This window comes from Otolemur garnettii, unplaced genomic scaffold, assembly GCF_000181295.1.
Source record: "Otolemur garnettii isolate 467f Iridium unplaced genomic scaffold, OtoGar3 scaffold00018, whole genome shotgun sequence".
Classification (NCBI taxonomy): domain Eukaryota; kingdom Metazoa; phylum Chordata; class Mammalia; order Primates; family Galagidae; genus Otolemur; species Otolemur garnettii.
In genome coordinates this window covers 14,456,454-14,466,757 of record NW_003852413.1, presented here as the reverse complement: position 1 = coordinate 14,466,757, position 10,304 = coordinate 14,456,454, and the positions used below count along the sequence as shown (strand labels likewise).

The window sequence follows — 10,304 nt, the reverse complement described above, 5'->3', positions numbered from 1 at the left end:
GGCGCCGAGCCGAATTGAAGGGTTTTATGGGATGTGTTCTTGGGTCTCTGCAAGAGGTCCAGAATGAAGAGAAATAGAATTAAGTCCCAAATTCCTGTGCTGCTTCAACTTTGTCTCTCTTTTTTTTTTGGTCTCTGAGCAAATTAACTTGAGTCTTCTGAACTAAGTCTTTTTGTTTTCCATGACAATGAAATTTGTTGGTCGTTGAAAATTATACAAAGGAATAGAAAAACTGTAGTCCCACCACCGAGAGATATCTTTTATTTTTGTGATGAACTTTTAATTTCAGGATAATTGTAGATATGCAAAAAAGTTGCAAGTAAAGGTTAGAGTTCTGATATAATCTTTACCCAGTTTCCCCCATTGTTAACAGCTTATGTTTCTGTGGCACTTTTGTCAAATCTAAGAAACCATCATTGTTACTTTACTATGAACTAGTTTTCAGACTTTATTTCCACTAATGTCCTTACTCTGTTCCAGAATGTATTCAAACTCTTACACTGAATGGAATTGTCATGTCTTCTTAGTCTTTTCTGGGCTATGATAGTTTCTTAGACTTTGTTTTTCATGATAGTTTTTTTTTTTTAAGATTGAGTCTTGTTTTGTCACCGTCTGTGGAGTACCCTGGCATCATAGCTCACAGCAACCTCAGACTCGGGCTCAAGCAATTCTCTTGTCTCAGCCTTCCAAGTAGCTGGGACTACAGGTGCCGGCTACAATGCCCGGCTATTTTTTGAGATGGGGTCTTGTGCTTGCTCAGGCTGGTCTCGAACCCATGAGTTCAATCCACCCGCCTTGGCCTCCCAGAGTGCTAGGATTACAGGCATGAGCCACTGTGTCTGGCCTTTTCATGATAGTTTTAAGGAGTACTAGTCAGGTATTAATAGCAGGGCTCTCAATTTGGGTTTCTCTGATGTTTTCCTCATGATTTAGATGTTTTTGTTTCTTATCCTTCATGATGTTTTTATGCAAAATATTTAATACTTACATATTTTATAAAAATGTGATTATAATTTTTGGAATTATATTATATATATTATAACTTGCTTTTATTACTTCATATTTTCCCAGTAATCTCTATTCTTTTTATTTTTTTGAGACAGAGTCTCAAGCTGTCGCACTGGGTAGAGTGCTGTAGTGTCACAGCTCACAGCAACTTCAAACTTGGGCTCAAGCCATCCTCTTGCCTCAGTTTTTCTGTTTTTAGTAGAGATGGTGTCTTGCTTTTGTTCAGGCTGGTCTTGAACTCGTGAGCTCAAGCAATCCACCTGCCTTGGCCTCCCAGAGTGCTAGGATTATAGGCGTGAGCCACCGCGCCTGAACGTGATCTGTATTCTTTTTTTTTTTTTTTTTTTTTTTGGACGGAGCCTCAAGCTATCCCCCTTGGTAGAGTGCCATGGCATCACAGCTCACAGCAACCTCCAACTCCTGGGCTCAAACGAGTCTCCTGCCTCTGCCTCCCAAGTAGCTGAGACTACAGGCGCCTGCCACAACGCCTGGTCATTTTTTGGTTGCAGCCATCATTGTTGTTTGGCGGGCCCGGGCTGGGGATTCGAACCCGCCACCTTAGGTGTATGTGGCTGGCGCCTTAGCCGCTTGAGCCACAGGCGCCGAGCCGTGATCTGTATTCTTAACACTGTTTTTGTAGAAAGCTTTGTTCTGAATTTAAAAATCTGATTTGAAAATACAATTTTAAAATATAATGTTGGGAAATGGAAGGCAGCATTTAAGGGGGATGATATGGTGGTGGTAGTATCCTTTTATTTTAATTCTGTGGTTGGCTCTTTTATATTGATTTATGTATTACTTAACAAGCTCAAACCTAACAATCCAAACTATTTGGATTATAATGTGATTATATGTTACACAGATAATCTGTAAGAAAAGATGAAGAAATATAAAGAATAGAAAAAAATTTTTGTTTTGAGACAGAGTCTCTGAGCTGTGTCACCCTGGATAGAGTGCTATGGTGTCATAGCTCACAGCAACCTCAAACTCTTGGGCTCAACAGATCCTCTTGCCTTAGCCTCCCAAGTAGCTAGGACTATAGGCACTTGCCACAATGTTTGGCTAATTTTTTAGATTTTTAGTAGGGATAGGGTCTTGCTCTTGCTCAGGCTGTTCTCAAACTCCTGAAGTCAAGTAATCCACTTGCCTCAGCCTCCCAGAGTTCTAGGATTACAGGTGTAAACCACTGTGCCTGGCCTAGAAAATGTTTTATAATAATAAAATTTTCTTGGCAAGAAGTAACCTCTTCTCGAAGTCAATCTTTTAGTATATAATTTACTTGCTTGTTAAATATAGATTTTTTTTGTTTCTTTAGATCTTTATTGTTCAATAAACATGTTAAATGATTTGGGAAGAGGCTCGAACTTTTCAAGAAATAATTTGGAATTATTGAAACTTAGAAGGCTAGTTCCCGAATTACTGGCAATTTTTAAAAATGGGTCAGGAGGTTCAGCGCCTGTGGCTCAAGCAGCTAAGGCGCCAGCCACATACACCTAAGGTGGTGGGTTCGAATCCCCAGCCTGGGCCCGCCAAACAACAATGACGGCTGCAACCAAAAAATGGCCAGGCGTTGTGGCGGGCGCCTGTAGTCCCAGCTACTTGGGAGGCTGAGGCAGGAGACTCGCTTGAGCCCAGGAGTTGGAGGTTGCTATGAGCGTGATGCTATGGCACTCTACCCAGGGAGATAGCTTGAGGCTCTGTCTCAAAAAAAAAAAAAAAAAAAAATGGGTCAGGAAAACATCAAAGAATTGATGGAAATCTCCATTTTAGCTGTTGATACAATTTTTTAAAAATTTGGTTTTTTAAAATTATTTTTATCACTAAAACAGATGGTCCATCAGGATATTTCTTTTATGTATTTGAAACATTTTACTTTGCTATGTTGAATTCCATTTATTCTGGAATTTAGGATAATTTATCTCTTTATGAAAGTGATTATTCAAAATAGAATATGGTTGATGATCTTAATTTCTAGATTTCAGTAGGCTTAGTTTCTCGTCTGATGATTCTTGCATAGTCAGTAATTTTATGTTTTAGGGGAGAATGTAAATGTGGCTGGATATTAAGTGCAGTACAATACATAAAAGAACTACTTTCCAGAATATTTTGCCTGGATATCCCATAGAACCATCACCAATTCCAGTTTGAATAAAAGCAGATGAATTTAAAGGTAAAACAACATTCTTCTTTATGACTTGGCATGCTAATTTGGTATAGGACAGTTCTTGGAATGCTTGGCCTTTATGTTATTTTAGGTTATCTCTTTGGGAAATTTAATTAGAGTCTTCATTTAATGGTTTTAGTTAATTGAATGATTGTCATAGGAATAAAGATGGTATAAAATGGATGCTTTTTTAATAAGATGTTCATAGTTGTATTGGGCAGATAAGGCATCTTATACAATATACTTAATTCAAGATAATAGATGACTAAGAGGCCAGATGATTCTATAGGAAGTAATGGTGGCTTGGAGAGGACAGCATCTCAAAGTGTTCATTAATAGTTGGGTAGGATTTAGGTTTAGAGAAAGGAGAGGAAAGCATGTTCTGGACAGAGGGAACAGTATTGTAAGAGTCTGACTCTGTACTTGGGGGTGGTGGTAGAGTTAGATTATGGCCAGATTGTAGGTGGCCTGGATATCTGGTAGTGAGCTCTGACGTTATTTTATAGGCATTTTGGAGCCATTGTGCCGTCTCTGAAGTAATGTTTCTTAACTTTTTTCCTTTCCAAGGAAGCACGACATGACACACGTTAACCACCCCAAAGCCCTGCTGCTCAGGGAGTTGGAAAGGGCGTGTTCTGAAATGCTTTTCTTGTTCCACTGGGGTAGATCATCATAACCCGTCATGTGGGTTATGTTAAAATTTTTATTTTAATTTTATTTATTTATTTTTTAAAGAGACAGTGTCTCATTCTGTTGCCCAGGCTAGAGTGCAGTGGCATGATCATAGCCCATGGTAACCTGCAACTCCTGGGCTCAAGCAAGGTGCCCCTCAGCTTCCCACCTGAGCCTCCCAAGTAGCTGGGACTATAGGTACCTGCCACTATGCCTGGCTAATTAAAAATTTTTTTTTGTGGAGACAGAGTCTCTCTATGTTGCCCATACTAGTCTCCGACTCGGGCCTCAAGTAATCCTCCTACCTTGGCCTCCCAGAATGATGGGATGGATTATAGGCATGAACCATCACACCTATATGGGTTATTTTAGTTAACATATCACTCTGACTTTTCTTTCTTTTGTCACAATATACTTACTTTCTAGTATAGTCTGATAGTTTCAGGATAGTTGAGTTTCCACAGGGAAGATAATAATGTATGAGAAAGAGTAAAGACAAATTACTAACTTTAAAAAAATGAGGATCTTCAATTTTTTTCTAGCAGGCCTTCTCATTTAAATACTTGATTTGTTATGTAAAGAAATTGTCATTTTATTAGATTTATCTTTTAAATTTTATTGTTTCTATAGTCTAATAAGTAAAGATATTTTGAGGTCTGATCAAGAAGCCATTATGGATGTTAGTAATTTCTGTCAAAGTAGGTAGCAGTCATTTGTAGCCTGGCACTTCAGTCTTCTAAACCTTTACAAATGCAGTCTGATTCTCCGCCTAAGTTAATTTTGAGGTAGATAATTTTTTTCCTAATAGAGACAAATGTATAAAACAGAGATGTAGAAATCATCTTGAAATTAGATTGAACAAATTTTATTTACCATTATGGGCTCTTGCTCTTGATCACAATTTATATTTGGTCTTTAAAGTCAGTCTTTAAGGCTGGGTGAGGTGGCTCACACCTGTAATCCTAGCACTATGGGAAACCAAGGCTGGTGGATTGCCCTGAGCTCATGAATTTGAGACCAGCCTGAGCCAGAGCAAGACTTCATCTCTAAAAATAGCTGGGCATTGTGGCGGTCAGTCTTTGTTTTATTTTTTTTAGAGACAGAGTCTCACTTTATTGCCCTCGGTAGAGTGCTGTGGCCTCATAGCTCACAGCAACCTCCAGCTCTTGGGATTAGGCAATTCTCTTGCCTGAGCCTCCCAAGTAGCTGGGACTACAGGTGCCTGCCACAACGCCCAGCTATTTTTTGGTTGCAGTTTGGCCGGGACCGGGTTCGAACCTGCCATCCTCAGTATATGGGGCTGACGCCCTACTCACTGAGCCACAGTTGCCGCTCTAAAGTCAGTCTTTAATCAAAGAAGGAGTTCAAGTCTTCTGAGATCAAAGAACATCATGACTATATTAATAAGAGAAGTTAATGTAAGGAATATAATTGATATTTTAATGAAAGTACATTTCATGCCTTGATTTCAGGGTGGTCTGGTGGTTGCTCACATACTCTCACAGACAGAGGTTCAGAGTGGGGAGAGAATGATGCCTTCTTACCCGTTACTGAAAATGTCTTAGTCCAGGCCATTCTGCCAGCTGCCTCTGAGGTACACTATTGATTTCATTTGTCTTCCAACATTTAGTTTTGGTCCTGGACCAACTATCTAGCTACGATGGAATTCTTCAAAAGTATCCTGCATTTTGTGCCAAGTGAACTCAATGATTGTTCCATTTGGAGAAATTTTTTCCGAGGCTCCATTCTTGTCTCTAAAGCCTACATATGCGAGAAGGAAATGCATGAGTTTCCATGTAGTAACACATACTTACGCTTCTCTACTTCTTTTCAGCTTTTAAAAACCATACCAATGTGACATTCAGATTAATTTTCAAATGTAATTTTTTAAATTTTGTTTAAAAATTAACATATAGTAAAATTGACTTTCTTTTGGTGTACAGTTTTATTAATTCAATACATGTCTAGTTTGTGCAGCCATCACCACAGTCAGGATGCAGAATGATATCACCGCAAAAAGCTCCCTGCTACCCTTTTATAGTTACCCTCTGTAACCCATAACCGTTGGAAGCCACTGATTTGTTTTTCATTCCTATAGTTTTCTCTTTTTGAGGATGTCATATAAATGGAAAAATAGAGTATATAAGCTTTTGAGATTGTATTCTTTTACTCGGCATAACATTTTGAGATTTATCCGAGTTATTGCGTGTATTGAAAGCTTGTTCCTGGGGCAGCACCTATGGCTCAAAGAAAGCTTGTTCCTTTTTTATTATTAAGTAGTAAGAGGACCATGGTTTGTTCACTCATTCACCCATTAAAGTACATGTCAACTGGGCATGGTGGCCAGTAATCACAGCACTCTAGGAGGTGGAGGCAAGAGGACCACTTGAGCTCAGGAGTGCAAGACCAGCCTGAGCAAGAGTGAGATCACGTTTCCACTAAATATAGAAAAATTAATGGGGCATTTGCAGCAGGCATCTGTAGTCCCCACTACTAGTGAGGCTGAGGCAGGAGGATCGTTTGAGCCTAGGACTTTGAGGTTGCAGAGAGCTATGATGACGCCATTGCACTCTATCTGGGCCACAGAGGGAGACTCTATCTCAAAAAAGAGAAAAAGTTCATTTGAGTTGTTTCCAGTTTTAGCAATTATGAATAGAGCTATTATAGACATTTGTATGTATAGATTTTTGTGTGAATATAGTTTTTATTTCTATTTAGTAGCTGTGAAAGGGATTGTTGGGTCATACCAACAATATATAGTACATTTTGACTTTATAGGACACTGCAAATTTTTTTTCCAAAGTGGCTGTACCACTTCCTATTTCTAGTAGCAATGTATGAGAGTTCACCTTACTTGTATAACTCAATGTTCCCAGCATTTTTAATTTAGCCCTTGTAATAGGTATTTAGATGTATCTTATCATGTCTTTAATTGGCCTTTTCCTGATGGCTAATGACACTGAACATAGTTTCACGTGCTTGTTTGCCATGATTGTGTCCTCTTGTGGAGTGTTTGTTGAAGTCTTTCACCCAGCTTTTTTTTTTTTTTCTTTGACATAAAGTCTCAAGCTGTTGCCCTGGGTAGAGTGCTGTGGCATCATAGCTCACAACAACCTCCAACTCTTGGGCTTAGGCGATTCTCTTGTCTCAGCCTCCCGGGTAGCTGGGACTATAGGTGCCCGCCACAATGCCCAGCTGTTTTTTGGTTGCAGTTGTCATTGTTGTTTAGCAGGCCCGGGTTGCACTCAAACCCACTAGCCTTGGTATATTTGGCTGGTGCCCTACTTGCTGAGCTACAGGCACTGAGCCTGTATTGTTTCCTTATTGTTGAGTTTTGAGAGTTCTTTATGTATTCACATCTGTCCTTTTTCAAATATGTGATTTGCGAATATTTTGCCCCCAATCTTTAGCTTATCTTTTCATTTTTTAATAGCATCTGTCATAGTACAAAAAATGTTTAATTTTGATCAAGTCCAGTTTATCAATTTTGTTCTTTTGCTGGGTTGTGCTAAGGTAAAACAAGTTTCTATTCTATGAAAGTGATGAAGTAACTTAAGAGATGGCAAGTTGACTTTTGTGGAAGGGTGCAAATGTTATATTATGGAAAGATACTGCTAATTAATACACTCCTTATTCCTGGGACGTACAGTACTTTCACTTAATCCAGGAGATAACTGGCTTACGTTTGTGTGTTCTTTTGTCACTAACACTGTGGTTATTGACACAGGTTCATGCAGAACTATGTAGGAAATTAGTCTTTAACCTTTGTTCTAATATCAAAAGGGTGATTTTTACATATATTTGGGGCTTTGGGGAGTGCTTGAGTTTGAATTTTGACTCCATTGGAATAGCATTAGGACCTTGATTGCTCATGGGCTCAGAATGAGTGTCATGGTTAAAAGCAAGAGCTGTCGTACTGGATTCGAATCCTGCTTCTGTTATTCACAGTGTAACTGCGGGTCAGCTTCCCTCGGTGCTCCAGTTTCCTCACCTGTGAATGGAAATGATAATAATAACAATTCTAATATCTACTTTATAGGGTCATTGTGAAGATTAAATTACAGTACAAAGTCTTTTCAGTAGCATCTGTCACACAGTGAGCATTCAGAAAAAGCTTCTTGTTGTTTTTATTAGTACTGAAGTAACTTTGTAGTAAAGTTTATTTTTTTTTTTTTGGTTTGTTTTTTTTTCAGTTTTTGGCCAGGGCTGGGTTTGAACCCACCACTCCTGGTATATGGGGCTGGTACCCTACTCCTTGAGCCACAGGCGCCACCCACTTTGTAGTAAGGTTTTTAAAACAAATGCTTTGGGATTATATTTTTAAGATGCAGAATAACCAAATATCACACTTCTTTTTTCTCTTTATACTTAACTGTTATTAGTAATCAATAGCTTATGAGAAGTATTTATATATGCTGTTTTACAAGGCAATTATCGGTTCATTTGGTATGATCAAATTTCATCTATATATAGATATATTTATCTATCTCAATTAGGACTCACGTGGTTTTAACTGCCTGAAATAGCAACCTAAAGTGGCTTAAGTAGGAAAAAATTTCTTGGCTTACCTAACTGCAAAGTCCAGGCACACTTAGCTAGATTCAGGGCTTAAGTGATATCATCGAGGCTCAGTTTCTCCCCATGAATTGATTCTGCCTTTTCCTGTGAAGACTTCAGTTGCTGACAGTCTGTTAGAAAAATGGCCACAGTATAATTCAACCCCTGTAGCTTCTAAGAATTTAGATGGGGCAGGAAAGAACATCTGTCTCTTTTCCAGAAGCCTTAGCAGAAGTCTCTGGGTGTCCCATTGGCTCTCAAGAATCATATGTCTTACCCTGCGCCAATCCTGTGTTGAGGGCTGTGAGGCTGGGATTGGCCAGTTCCTGCTACATGCCCCCCTGGAGCCTGGGGAGTTAGCTCTTCAGGAACCACATGGACTAAAAGTTGGGGAGAAATGAATTCTCAAAGGGAAATTATGGGCTTTTATTGCTAGGAAAGGGAGGGGACTGGGTGGCAAAACAGCTAACGTCCATTACGTGGTATTAGTCTCTTTTTATAGGTCAGCAACAGATCAGAAGAGTTAAAGGATTTGGATTAGAGTCTTGGTTTCTGATTTCAGAAGCTTTCTTGCCTGTGAAGTCACATCCTTCAAGTAAACGTTCCCTGCAGGGATAGGAGTTTGCAGGAAGTTACAGTGTTTTATATTCTTTTGGTGAAAGTTTGGATAATTTTTAACAGGAAGAGAAAGAATCAAGGCAGATGGGGATGAACCTCAGCAGTGGTTGGCTGTTGTCTTCCTATATCAGTGTGACTGAACTCCAGTGACTTCCATTCCCTCTCTGTCCCCATGGGAGAGATTCTTAGAGACCCAGCTTAGTCAGTGTCTGCCCTGGGATCCTGTTGTTATTTCCAGGCAGCAGGACAAACAAATGTACTTATTTGTCCAATGGCTATTGCATAATCACTATAAGTTTACACCAAAGGCCCTAGTATTAGAAAATCTTCCATACAAAACTTCCAGAAAATAAGCGAAAATAATTCCTCTGTCAAGTAGGTAAAGTGGTTACATAGAGTGATATTTGGTTTCTATATAATATTGTTATTTTAGATAAATAAAGTGATTTCAAGTTAGTATGAACTGAAAATTTAAAATTTTAGGGAGATAATAGCTAACATTTATTGGCTTATTATATGCCAGGCATTTTTTAAAGTGCTTTATATGCATTATTTCACTTAATCCTTAAATTAACTCTAGGAGGGGGGGTGTTATCTTCTTATCCACTTGGAGGTGAGCAAGTTGAGATAGTCCATGTTAAGTCACTTGCCTGGGACCATTCAGGGCTGGTGATGTGGCTGGTGCACTCTGAACACAGGTCCTCTGACTCCTTGTGTGTGCCCTGGGACGCTGTGCTACGCTCTTCCCCAGGGAGAGATTTTAGCTCGTGCCTTACTGGCTTTACTTTTCTTACTGCTTCTTTATGTGCTTGGCCAGATGTCGGTTGGGAGTTTTACATGGAAGATTTGCTAATCCTAGTGTCTTTGATATCCAGGGATTTTTATATCTAGTATTGTCGTTATCTGACAAGCAAACATTGTCTGTATCAGTAGTTCTCAACTGGGGCCTATCCCTGCTTCCCCACCCCATGCCAGAGCACTTACTAATGCCTGGAAACATTTTTCGGTTGTCACAAGTCAGGGGTTGTGCTATTGGCTTCTCATAGGTAGAGACAGGACTCTGCTAAACATCCTACAATACATAGGACAGCCCCACAGCAAAAAATTATCCAGCCCAAAGGGTCAATCCTGTTGCTATTTTATATCTGGTCCACATCATAATTTGGTAATTATTTTGTAATAATCATTCCTATGTCTAATGGCCTGAGTCACTACAGTAATACAGAAATCATTTTTGATTTTTTTTTTTTTTTTTTTTTGAGACGGAGCCTCAAGCTATCCTCCT

General features: G+C 39.2%; 1 protein-coding gene across 2 annotated transcripts in view; it reads left to right on the top strand.

Annotated features, from left to right (window-relative positions):
• Positions 1-10,304, top strand: part of HELZ (helicase with zinc finger) — a 165,485-nt gene that overhangs the window by 13,606 nt on the left and 141,575 nt on the right. The gene's annotated exons all lie outside the window — the stretch shown is intronic.